A 13,706-nucleotide genomic window follows, 5' to 3' on the forward strand; every position below is an offset into this window, starting at 1 on the left:
ACAGCCACCAGGATGGCACACTTGCGGGGGGCAGCAGGCACAGAAGGGGGCCACCCTCAGCCGTGGGAAAGGAGCAGGGCAGGGATTCTCCACGAGAGGCCCAGACCAAGCCTTCAGGACAAGCCAGTACAAGCCAGGCAAGGGTGAAGGAGGGGGAGGAACAGCAGTGTGTGGGCATTTCAGTGGGGGACTGCCCAGGAGAAAAGGCAGTGGACAGAGAAGGAGCTGGCAACACAGTGGGGAAGGTGTACGTGGCGCAGAACTGAGTCTGGGCAGAGGACACGGGAAGGAGAAAAGAGGCTGAGTGGACAGCCGGGAAGCTGGGGCAGGCCCTAAAACAAGTGCTAGGCTTGGTGCTGGGGTTGAGCCCCGGGCAGAAGGAGAATTGAGGGCCGGGCTGCAGGGCAGCGGCAGTTTGAGACCCATCCAGGCTGTGCGGAGACAGGCCAGGGAGACCAAGGAGGGAGCCGGGCAGCCTTCCAGGGAAAGTGAGGAGGCCTGGCCCGGGGCAGGCATCTGAGGACAACTCCTGGACCAGGAGAGACAAAAGCATCCCCAACTGAACGAGAAGGTGTGGAAGCAGGATGTGGTCTGACTGGTGGTGCAGGCCATGGTGGTGGTGCCACTTTCTGGGGAGGGGACCTGAGGGAGGGGACGGAGTCGTCTGAAGAATGGAGCAACCTCTCTACCAGACCCCTCTCATCACCAGCATCATGGACCAGGGTTTGGTCTCTGTCCAGGCACTTTGGGGACTGAACTAGGTCCCCCTTGGCGACCAGCCCCCAAAGGCCTATCCAGCCTTGGCCTGGGAGGGGCAGGGGTGGCCTGAGTGGGGAGCCCTCCAGATTCCTTCTATCCTGGGAAAGAAGATGAGATGTGGTCTCCGGGCAACCCTTCCTGTGTCTAGTCAAGGCCCAGCTGCTGGGGGGAGCAAGAATATAAAGGAACCTTCCTCCAAATCCCCGTCAGATGCCAAGGGGGCACCGGTGAGAATCACAGCCCCTTGGAGACAGGCAGTGGGGAAGAATGACCTCTGGGCTTCTCGGCGTGGCTTCCTCACTGGGGCTGCAGTGAGGGAGGCAGCCCGCACACCAGGTACCCGGGGCACTGCTCCCTGAGTGATGGATCCCAGAAGAAGGGAAAGCCCTTTACAAATGGGCCCTGTGCCAGGGGTCACTGTCCAAGGTGACAAGAGGCAGGCATTTGTTCTCAGCGACTGCCCAGGAGGGGCACAGGTTTCCACCAGGCTCTGCCCGATCCACCGTAGGGTCCTGGGCGGGTCATCAAGCCCTAATGAGCCTTGGTTTCCTCATTTGTCAAATGGGCCAATAATCCCATACCCCTAAGACTACTGGACAGTCAAATACTGTGGAAGTGTTAGCTCCTCAGAATTTCTTAACATCAACTACAACCACTGGTGTGAGAGGTCCCAGATCCATCACACCCCGATGAGGTGGGTCAGATTTCCCAGAAAGTTTCCATCTGTGTGGGGGGTGACATGCGCCTTCCAGCGGCCCCAGGGGCACTGAGGGCAGCTCAGGGTCTCACCGAGCAGGCCGAGGGGGAAGGGCCATCATGACGGGGCAACTCGAGACCCATGCTGTGGGGCGCAGGGGACAGGGGCGCCCCCTTCCACCCACCGGGTCCCCAGCGCCAAGAGCCGCCTTCCTCTGAGGCCGGTTTTCCCGCTGGCGGTGGGGCTGGGGAGGGGGGCGGGTTCGAAGCCAGACTCGCGGACGTGACGGTGCTCAGAGCGCGCGGTGCCCCCACGATGCCCGGGGAGCCCAGGCTTAGGGTTGAGGGGGCGCGCATCCCCGGGAGGAAGCCGCGATACAGGCCCGGGCAGGGGGAGCCCTGAGTGTCGCGGAGAGGACGGGACCCTGGCCCTCCAACTTCTGGGGAACTTGCAGGGGACATTGGTACCAGCCGCCCACCGCTCAGATAGGGAAACTGAGGCCGAGGCGGGCGGCCAGTCCAGGCGCTCTCGGTTCGCTTTCCAGGTGCCGCTGCGACCGCCCCTCGCCCCGAAGTACTCACCGGCCCGCGAGAGGGCCTCACGCGGCGCTGCGACGCCCTTGGGCCTCCGAGCTCGCCACAAAGTTGATCGGCAGCAGCTGGAGGGACCAGGGCCGAAGGAAAGCAGCCGGGACCAAGCGGGCTGTACTGGTTTCTGTGGAAGCCGATGAGCGCAACTAGCAGCGCGGGGAGGGGCGGGGCCTGGGCGGGGCCGGGGCGGGGCCCCAGGCCGTCCTCCACTCCCGACGCGGCCCGGAGGACGCGGCGCCGACTCGGCCCGCTGAGCGGCCGGTCTGCCTGCCAATCATGCCGCACCTCCGCCAATCACAGAGCGCCTCGGCGGCTACAGCCTACGGGCCCATGGCGCTGCCAAGCTTGAGGACGCCGGGAGGGCGGGTCTGGCCCGCCCACTGCGAAAGTTTCCGAGCTAACTCGGGCGGTGCTGCCCAGACTGAACCCTTGCACGCCACGCCACACCCACAAGGCGTCCGGGTTGCTGTGCCCGGCTGCAAGCCCACGGGCGAGGCTCAAGACGACCTTTCACCCACTACTCTGGCCCCAGGCTCCCCAACTTCAGATTTATTATCACTGCTCTTGCAATATTAACTGACACGGTGAGTGCCTACTATGCACCAGACGCCTTAATTTTCGGCCCCATCAAAGATGGAGAGGGCTGCCCTAATGGAGCACGAATTGGAAATCCCATTTAATGTGACTCATTTAACCAAGGACTGCTTTAAAAGCACAAGATCAAATGCAGTATAGCATGCGTTCACAGAGTAATTGTGAAATTCGTTTAAAAATATCTATTACCAACCCAGGGAGTGGGGCAAGGATGAGGCAGTCTGGAAACCCTCTTCTTTGGGTCCTTCTCTGGGGTCTGAGCCTGAAGAAGGAAATGATAACCCACTTCAGTATTCTTGCCAGGAGAATTCCGTGGACAAAGGAGCCTGGTGAGCTACAGTCTCTGGGATAGCAAAGAGATGGACAGGACTGAGCAACTAACACTACCTCTGGGGTCTGAGAGGGGTGGTTTGGAGATGAGGGCAAAGGTCTATTCTTAAGCCAGGCCTTGGGGCTGAGAGGCCCGGGTTGGCAGCAGGGGCACCTCTTGGGCTGTGTCTGCTCTATGTCTGATCCTCACAGCCAACCTGAGATGCCTGTCCTGGGTTATCATTGCAGACTGCGGCTCAGAATGGCCGCTGGAAACATGTTACCAACAGGTTGGGAGCAAAGATTCCAGATGGTTCCGGAGATAAAGTCTATCTGCTGAACACACTAGCTCAGGGAATTTTTAAAGCCTTGTGATTCATATCAGTTCCCTCACTTTATTCCCAGGTGCCCCACCTCTGTCCCATTGCTATCTTCTTGTGTGACCCTGTGAGGCCCACAGAAGAACGAAGGAGCCAGGCATCCAGCAGCACTAGCTTTGCTCCAGGCTCAGTTTGGGGGGCTTTCACATGTTTTTCATTTCACCCCCAATAACCCTGTGAGGCAGGTAGCTTTGGGTTCATCTTTCTTGATGAGAAGATTGAGGCTCAGGCATAGAAGGTTTATTTGTCCAGAGTCATGCAGAATTCTTTCCCCCATACAGTATACTAATTACAGAAAACTTGGAGGATCACACAAAATAGAAAAAAGAAAAGAACCACAGGCTGTTACTGTTCACATTTTGTAATGGTTTATGCATATTTAAGGAAGGGTTTCCAGAAATCACTGTGATTACACTGCGCGTGTTGGTGCATGTGTGTGTGCCTTAGGGCAGGGGTCCCCAACCCCGGGCAGGGGTCCCCAACCCTCAGGGGACCAATACCGGTCAATGGCCCGTTAGGAATCAGGTTGCACAACAGGAGGTGAGTGGTGGGCGACCAAGCAAAGCTTCATCTACCACCTATCATTGCTCCCCATCATTCGTGTCACTGCCTAAACCATCCCCCCAACCACCCATCCATGGAAAAATTGTCTTCTAAGAAACTGGTCCCTGGTTCCAAAAAGGCTGGGGGCCAAGGCACTAGGGCAAAGCCCTAGAAGCAGAATCCCTAGATTCTGAGAGGATTCTTCACATCTATAGATACATTTTTTCTGAAACAGGCTTCTCAAAGTTACTTCCAGTGTATCTCCAAGGGGCACACACTAGCTTGGGGAATTATTTATTTTTTACTCTTGCCTAATATGGTAAGTGGAAAATAGTTTCTTTGCAATTGCAATCTGCATTTCCATGGTAACTCAGAGGCTGGACATTATATATTTCTTAATTTTGAGAAGAATTCACTCTCTCATTTATCTATTGGGAGCTTAGAGGCTCTTTGAAAATGAATCAGATGAGTTTCTTTTATTTCTAACCCAAAGATGGGTATCTTTGAAGGAGGAAAAGGCAAGCTGCTTTGGAATTCTTGCTGGGAAAATGCCATGGACAGAGGAGCCTGGCGGGCTGCTTCCTGTGGGGTTGTAAAGAGTTGGAAATGACTGAGCGCGCGCACACACGTGCCCTCGTCCTTACTGCCCACCCTCTCCTTCAGCTCAGAGGGCTGGAGGCTGACCCGAATGGCTCCTGCAGCCCACCCTTGAGAACCAGCAGCCCTCCTTGCACCTGCAAGCCTGGGAGCAGAGACGCCTCCTCCAGCATCTCGACAGGACTTTTCCAATTCATTCGTCACCGTCCACAAGAACATAAGAGGCTTGTCATCCACTCCCACTGGCTGGCCACTGCCTAGGAGACCACCATCAAGTAGAGGACAAAACCTTTGAAAGGACCCAATAAATAGAGGGAAGAAGACAGGGTAAACAGTTCCTCCTGGGAAAGAAAGAGAGAAAATGAATCACAGTCAGAGTACAGAAACATTTAACATATGCCGTGGGCTTCCCTAGTGGCTCAGACAGTAAAGGATCCCCCTGTAATGCGGGAGACCTGGGTTCAATCCCTGGGTTGGGAAGATTTCCTGGAGAAAGGCATGGCAACCCACTCTAGCATTCTGGCGTGGGGGTCCCCATGGACAGAAGAGTCTGGCAGGCTACAGTCTATGGGGTCGCAAAGAGTTGGACATGACTGAGCAACTAAGCACAGCACAGCGCATGGAATGAAAAAACTTTAAAAGTCATAGGTAAATTCAGAAAGAAAACAGTCAAGGTGGAAATAAAAGGAAAAAAAAAAAACTGGGAGATAATGTGGAGGGAAAACATGAAAATCATCAGGGAGAAAATGGGAGGCTTGCAGGCAGTTCTAAGAGGTACAGCATTTAAAGAACAGGCACTCCAAAAGGAGCTTGAGGGGAAGCAGAAATGAAAGAAATGCTAATAGAAAATGTCCCGGGGGCTGAAGCTATGCCATAAAGTCCCCAACTCCAAGGATAAGGAGAAAGTCTTGCAGAATTCCAGAAAAAGCCAGTCACATCCAAGAGAAGGAGACTCAGAGCAGAGTCATATTCCTTGGTGACTTTGGGATAATATATAGGGATTCTGAATGTCAGACACTGAGACTTTCCCCTCCTGTGATGAAATTCACATGTCAGGGCAAAAGAAGGGAAATATCTGACATGGCCAGACACAGAGAAGTTTCCTCTTACCCACAGAAGTTTCTTTCTCACCAACACAGTTCAGTCAGAGTCAATAACCCAAGATAGAACTCAGAAAATGGTGGTGAGCAGTGACCTTTGCAAAATTGATGGTTTAATCTAAATATACCTGGGATTCTGTACCATAATTGCTAAGTAGGGATTCTTGAAACATAAGCCACATACTGTAAGGGAAACCTGTGTAGCCTGGAAGTGGAAAAATAGAATTGATCTTAGCAAAACCCAGGAGAAGAGGGAGCAAGGGGTGGAGTGGAAAAGTTCAAGGAGCTGAGTAGTGTGGAAGTTGGGAGGATTGGGAGATTATGCATAAGAGACAAAAAGAAAGGGGAAAAAAGAAACAGCAGGAACAACAAAACATAATAAAGGATGAAAAATTTAAAACCATGGACATCAACTTTCATAAGAAATATGAATGGGCTGCATTTCCTATCTAAAGTCCATTAGACCAGGGAGATAAATACAAATCCAGTTTAAGTGCTGTTTCCAAGAACTGCACCCAAAATGCTAACAAACAGAGGTCCAAAGGGGACTACATTTGAAAACTGAAATTTAAAATGTAACAAGAGTGACAAATTAATGTTGCATAAAGAACTCAAGGCATAAAGCATTCACAGGAACAAAGAGGGCTATTATGTAATGGAGCAAGATACAATCTGCTGAGATTCAATAGTTATAAATCTTAATTCACCAGAAAATATAGCAGCTGTGATGGTTACTTTTATGCATCAATTTGACAGGGCCAAGATTTGGTCAAACATCAGTCTAGGTGTTGCTGTGAAGATATTTTTTAGATGAGAGTAACATTTTATACCAGTAGACTCTGAGGAAAGAAGATGACCCTCTGTAATGTGGGTGGGCCTCACCCAATCAGTTGAAGATCTTAAGAGGTAATGACTGAGGTCCCCGAGGAAAAGCGAACTCTGTCATCAGATTGCCTTCAGATTTGAGTTGCAACATCAACCTTTCATTGGGTCTCCAGTTTCCCCTACTTATTTTGGACCTGGCAGCCCCCACAATCACATAAGCCAATTCCTTGAAATCTCTACATCTGTCTCTCTCTGTCTTTCTGTCTGTCTCTCTCTCTCATATATATATATATGTGCTTTCGAATTGTGGTGCTGGAGAAGACTCTTGAGAGTCTCTTGGACAGTAAGGAGATCAAACCAGTCAATCCTAAAGGAAATCAACCCTGAATACTCATTGGAAGGATCGACGCTGAAGTGAAGCTCCAATGCTTTGACCACCTGATGCAAATGGCCAATTCACTGGAAATGAACTTGGTGCTGGAAAAGATTAAAGGCAAAAACAGAAGAGGGTGGCAGAGGATGAGATGGTTGGATAGCATCACCATTCAATGGACATACATTTGAGCAAATTCCAGGAGATGGTAAGGGACAGGGAGGCCTGGTGTACTGTAGTCCATGGGTCACAAAGAGTCAGACAAGACTTAGTGACTAAACAACATACATATATTAGACACAGATGCAGATGTTGATACAGATATAGGTATAGATATCTCCCATTGGTTCTGTTTTTCTAGTGAACCCTGACTGATGCAGCACCCAAACTCATAGGGCACTAACTTAGACCTACTAAGAGAACCTACTGAAACACAGCTCTTGTCCTAATTCAATGCCATCTCTCTAGGAGGCCTGTCTTCACTTCTGCACAAAGTCGAAATAACCCTGTGCTTTATTGTTGAGTATTAAATGAATGAATGGCTTCATAAGGAGCTCTTTCTTGCATTCAGGTCAGTGTCCAGACTCTTTAATGGAACATCTAAAAAAGTCTCCCACAGGCTTCCCTGGTGATCCAGTGGTTAAGACTCCATGCTTCTGCCTCATGGGGCGTGGGTTTGATCCCTGGTTAGGGAACTAAGATCCCACATGCCACACGGTGTGGCCAAAAAAAAAAAAAAAAAATGCCTCCCACACTTCATTCTTACTTTCCCACTGCAGTTCTCTGATGCCTCACTGTTTTCAGATTCTGAATTCATGTGCTTGCCCACTTCCTTCCTATTTAAGATATTGAGATATTGTTAGTTGTTCAGTCATGTCTGACTCTTTGAGACCCCGTGGACTGTAGCCTGCCAGGCTCCTCTGTCCGTGAAATTTTCCAGACAAGAATACTAGAGTGGGTTTCCATTCCCTTCTCCAGGGGATCTTATTGACCCAGGGAGCGAACTCGGTTTTCCTGCATTGCAGGCAGATTCTTTACTGATGAGTCACCAGGGAAGACCACTTCAGTTTACTCCACAAGCATTCAGTGATGTCCCACCAGCTCCAGGCCTTGAGTTATCATCTGAAGGATAACAGAGTTGGGGCCTGTTTTAGATTATTATTAGGCCATAAATAGTCCCCTAGATATCAGGCCCTACCTCCTGGAATCTGTGAATGTTACCTTATCTGGAAAAAAATGTCTTTGTAGATGTGACCAAATGACATGTAATGTCATTACATGAGATGGGGTGATTATCGTGGATTGTCCAGGTAGGCACCAAAGACTGTCACAGATACCCTTGAAGGAGAGAGGCAAAGGGAGATCACACACACACACCCACACAGAGAAAGTGATGCGGAGATGGAGCAGACAGAGATTGGAGTGATGCAGCCACAAGCCGACAAATGCCAGCAGCCACTGATGCTGGAAGAAGCAAGAAATGGATCCTCCTTGATTTCAGTGCAGTGACACTAATTTCAGGCCTTTGGCTCCAGAACTGTTGTTTAAAGGCACTGAGTTTGTGGCAGTTTTTCACAGCAGCCTCAGGAAACTAAGGTAATCCTGACGTTATGTTGTTTCTACGGTCTTGCTGTCACCTGCTGTCCACCAGGGTCCTGCAGATGAACTGGAGTGAGGCATGGAGATTCCAACCTTTGCAAGCACAGCCTTGGGATAAACATAACTAGAGCACTGAACCAACCCCTTGGCATTCAAATCCGTACTCATCAAAATCAAGAAATCAAGGGACCAGGAAAATAAAGAAGCTGTATTGAGAGCTGGGTAGTGCCTTTGAATGACCAGGCTGAGAATTCCACAGACCCAGTGACCTAGGTCCTGAGTGTGTAGCCCCCTGGGCTAGTGAGACCAGAACAACATTTGGGCATGTCAGACACACACTGGGTGTCCAGGACTGTGAGACCCTAGGACCACTCATGTATCCACATTTCTTTTAATTAATTTATTTATTTTAATTGGAGGATAATTCCTTTATTAATAATTGTGGTGGTTTTTGCCATACATTGACATGAATCAGCCACGGGTACACATGTGTCCCCACATCCTGAACCCACCTCCCACCTTCCTCCCCACTCCATCCCTCTGGGTTGCCCCAGAGCACCGGCTTTGAGTGCCCTGCTTCACAGACTCCCATGAGGGATTCTGATGTGCAGGGAAATTTGAGACCCATGACTGTAAAGGTGCGTCATTGAAAGTGTGATCTTTGTCCTTCACCTGGGCGCCTGTTAGAGATGAAGAAACCCACTCCACCTGAGACCTCCTGAGTCAGAGTCTTCATTTCAGAGAGAGACGCCTGTGATTCGTGTGGATGGTAAAGTAGGAGGTGCCCTGCTTTGGGCTGCAGCTTCCCAGACCAGGTTGCATGCGTCTAAGAACCACTTGGAAAGCCTAACTTGCCCAGGCCAAAGGAGTCAGAAATTTGGATTTATGGGGAGTCCTGGATAGCTGGAAGCAGAGGGGCCGTGCTCGGCATTCAGCAAGTTCAGGAGCGCACTCCAGCCGTGCTCCCTCCAACCCCTTCCCAGCCTCCCTGCTGGAGGCCATTCTCCCTGCCCTTGACCACGTCTTAGACAGGAAACTCTCTTAGTGTTACATCTCCATGGATCTTCCTGACACCATGACCGGGTGGCCTCCCTCTGTCCCCAAGGAAGTGGAGACTCCCCAGGATCACACATCACAGGGCGGGTCAGTGGCAGAATCTCTGGGCTCCCAAGCTCCGCTTCCTCTATCCCCACTTCTCTAACCATCCCCCAATACCCTCCTTCCCTATGTGCCTTTATCAACCCAAGCTCACAGTCCACTCTGCAGAATCCTTAAAACTGCAACAGAAGTGTCCAGAGTTGTGACAGAGGGCCTGGCACCAGTCACATGGCTCTGTGTCACCAGCGCCGGGTGCTACATGAGGGCCGCCCCCCACACACCTCACCTACCCACGCTGACCTGCACTTCCACCCCCCTACACTGCATTGTTGCTGGGGAACTCTGAGCCCCCACGAGTCTGAGTCGTGATTTACTCATCTCTGAAGGCAGTGTGACTGCCACTCTTAAGGGCCTTCCGATGGATGAGTCACCGAACACATCAAGAAGTTTCATACTGGAAAAAAGACCTCCCAACATGCCAAGGCAGCTTTGGGGCAGAAGACAGACAAATGCCTGCTCAGGGGAGAAGCAAGGCCCAGGCATCCCCCCGGGTCCCCGTCACCCCACTAGGTCATTAGGTGGGTTCTCTAGAGGGACGGAACCAACAGGACCTATATGGATATATAGAGAGAAATGCCTTAGAGAGATTCTCATGCAATTACGGAAGCTTACCATTTGCCTTTTGTAAAGCTGGAGGCCCAGGAAGGCTGGTGGTAGTTCCAACCCAAGTCAGAGCACCTGAGCCAAGGTCCAAGGACAGAAGGTGGACGGCCCAGCTCAGGCAGTGTGGATCCGCCCTTCCTCTGCCTTTTCTGTTCTGTCCAGGCCCTGAACAGATGGAGGGTGTCCACCCACACTGGGGAGGGTGATCTGCCTTCTCAGTCCCAACTCAAGCACTCTCATGTACACGCTCAGAAAGAAGGCCTAACCAGCTCTCTGCACACCCCTTGGTCCAGGCAGGTAGGCACATAAACTTAACCAGTCACAGCCACTGCAGCGCCGGGGTTGGGGGGGCACCCACTCCCCCAGCATTGGCTCCTTCACCTGAGAAATGGGCCCAGCCTGCTGCCCTGGGATGGGTGGGGAGAGGTGACCGCAAAAGCCACCAACGTGGCGCCTGCCCGTGGCATCACTGAGGGCAGCTCAGGGGCCACTGGTGGTTCAGTCAACAAGAACAAGCCACAGGGCTCTGTGTCACCAGCAACAGCGGCCACATCTGCCAAGAACCTCCTGCTTATTCCCTTCCTGAGCACTGCGGCATGAGATGGAAGAGTCTAAGGTGTATCCACTTCCTCGTTCTGGAGGGGCTTATGGACTGGTTTGGTCCAGAAGCTGGAAAATACCAGCCACCTGTTAGAGAACAGAAATGAGGAGATAACTAGGAAGAAGTGGTGCTGGCTTACAGATTCCCAGCACGCAAAGAAATTGCCACCAGCTGCAGCAGTCAGAGAAGGCCTCCCTGGAGGAGGTGATGACTTGACTTTTTTTGTTGTTCTTTTTTCTAAAAAGTAGACTTTATTTTTTAAAGCAGTTTCAGGTTCACAGTAAAACTGAGCGGAAAGTACAGATACTTTTAACATATACCCCCTACTCCTTAACACCCAGAGCCCCCTTCACTGTCAACAGCCCCCTCACCCCCACCCCGCAGAGTGGTACACTTGTTATAATCAATGAACTTGCATTGTGCTAAGTCACTTCAGTCATGTCCAACCCTTTGCGACCTAGGCTCCTCTGTCCGTGGAATTCTCCAGGCAAGAATACTGGAGTGGGTAGCCACGTCCTTCTCCAGGGGATTTTCCCAACCCAGGGCTCCAACCCATGTCTCTAGTATCTCCTGCTTTGGTAGGTGGGTTCTTTACCACTAGTGCCACATGGGAACCTGTAGTATGACGTCATTATATTGTTTAAAGCATATAGTTTAATGAGGGTTCACTCTTGGTCTTATACCTTCTGTGGGTTTAGACAAATTTAAAATACATGTATCCATGATTATAGCATCACACAGAGCAGTTTCACAGCCCTCAGAATCCTCTGTACCCCATCCATTCATCCCTGGCCCCTGTCATCAGCCTGGAAATCCCTGATTTTTCACTTTCCATAGTTTTGCCTTTTCCAGAATGTCATATAATTGGAAACGCATAGTAGGGGGTTTTTATAAGATTGGTTTCTTTCACTTAGTAATATGCACATCAGGTCCCTCCATGTCCTTCCTCCCCTGATAGCTCATCTCTTTTCAGCACCGTATGGTATTCCAGGTGGGGATGTGTCCGTTGATCCATCCATCACCTACTGAAGGACATCATGGCTGCTCCTGAGAGGTGCAGACCTGACATCAGAGAACAGAGCAGAGAGGGTCCTTAGGTAAGCCTGGCCCAGGAGATTCAGGGATCTCCCTGAGCATCAGCTCAGCACACACTTTACCCCACAGGTTGCTGGGAAGGTCCATGAACTAACTTGCGGGAAGTGGCCAGTACAGGGCCAGTGCACAGCAGGACCAGTGGATTCTGGTTCCTGCACATCATCACAGAAATGATCAGTACCCCTTGCAAAGGGTCACTACACCTGGGGGCTCATTAAGTCCACACTTGACCCTGAGAGTTTGTATTATCCCCAGGCTATAGACAGAGAGTCAGAAGCTCTGAGAGGTGGAGGGACCTGCCCAAGGTCACGCCATGACACCTCTTTGGTCTGATTGTCCCCAGTCCCTGCTGTGATGCCACGCCACCCCCAGACCCCCTGTCTGAACCCTAACAAGCTCACCTGGGCAGAGGGTCAGGTGGCTTTAGGGAAGATAAAATGTGTCACCAAAAGCGCTCTTTTAAACAAACACCCCCAGTCTGTAAGTTCCCAACTTCCTCGTGTACCTTCCTGGGGGAGGGGGTGCGGCTTTTCCTCCCTCCCTTCGGAAGTGACAAGTTCTCAGTCTGAGTCCCTGCTGTCATCTTTACAAAACCCAGAGTTAGTGGGAGAGGGAACTTATCGCTCACTTTAGCATGAAACAATAGAAGAAAACTTGGGCACACAGCACTCAAACAATGTCAAGAAGTGCTGAACATTACCCAATTCAAAATCCTCCCCGAAACTTTCCAGACACCCACTTAGCAGCAGCGATAGGAACACCATAGATAGGTGTCAATGCAGAGACTGGCAGAGAACGCTGGGCGGAAGAAAAAAATCACTTTTGATATTTGTGGGAGCAATTTGGACAGTTTAGAAAAAGAGATATTGTTTTTGACAATTGTTAGAAATATAAGTTACCCAGAGAGCTTACTGTGATCGCATATAATTGTTTTCCCGAAGTTTTTGACACAATGGAAGCTGTCAGACTGTGGCTGCAACTTGCTCTGTAACTTGCAAAAGAACTTTGAGAACAAGAAAGGAGAAGGAGCCTGGGTACAGGAGATCCTCTTGGCTCTTTGAGACTGTGTGGTACATGAAATGCTGCACGAATGTGTTGAATTGAAATTTCTTTCCTGGGGAAAATAAGAGTGGTTAGCCACGGTTCAGGCGGTCTTTGTGTTGTCCCGATGCAGGGACCACGAGCTGCCATCCCAGAGCACATCCATCTTGGTCCCTGAGCCAGGGGGGACGGTCTGGCCTGATGTCAGCATGTACAGTCTGCCTGGAGACACACCAGGATCCAGGATGTGCCCCACCAAGGGCGGCAGTACTATTTTCAGAATAAGGTTCAGACGTCTTCATGAGGGCCTGTGGGGTCCAGAGGTAGCCTAGGGGCAGATGGAGAAAGGATGACATTTGAGCTAGATCCCAAAGGAGGGACAGAGTTGTGCTGTAGGAGAGGAGGAGGAAAAGACTCCTCAGGAAGAAGTCAGGATGGATGCAAAGGCATGGAGAAGAAACAGAGCAGAGCCAGGCAGAGATCTGGGCTGATGAGAGCCAAGGGGGTGGGAGCAGCGGCCCAGGAGGCCGTAGAGGGCTGGATGGTGAAGAGTTCAGAGTTTGCAGATTACCCACTGGTGAAGGAATAGCAACCCCATCCCCAACACCCAATGTTCCAAAGTGGTCCCCTGGAGAGGAAGAAGGCATGTTTCACGATAATCAGTTATCTACTGCTAGGTAAGAATCTATGCCCAAACTCAGTGGCTGAAAACAACCAGTTCACCTGCCCTTCATTTTGGGTCAGGAATTTGGGCAGGAATCAGCTGGGTGGTTCTTTCATTGCAGGGGGCAGTGAGCGGTCAGCTGGGGTCCTCCATTTGGCAGCATTCTGCTGGCGGCTGA

The 13,706-nt window shown here is 51.0% G+C and overlaps 1 protein-coding gene across 1 annotated transcript in view; it reads right to left on the reverse strand.

Annotated features, from left to right (window-relative positions):
- The window catches only part of WFS1 (wolframin ER transmembrane glycoprotein), a 31,777-nt gene extending 29,574 nt beyond the window's left edge, over nucleotides 1-2,203 (reverse strand). The window contains exon 1 of the mRNA XM_061420772.1: nucleotides 2,038-2,203. The gene's annotated coding sequence lies outside the window, so the exon portion shown is untranslated. The remainder of the gene's footprint in view (nucleotides 1-2,037) is intronic.
- Between the last annotated feature and the right edge of the window lie 11,503 nt (nucleotides 2,204-13,706).

This window comes from Bos javanicus, chromosome 6, assembly GCF_032452875.1.
Source record: "Bos javanicus breed banteng chromosome 6, ARS-OSU_banteng_1.0, whole genome shotgun sequence".
Taxonomy (NCBI): Eukaryota; Metazoa; Chordata; class Mammalia; order Artiodactyla; family Bovidae; genus Bos; species Bos javanicus.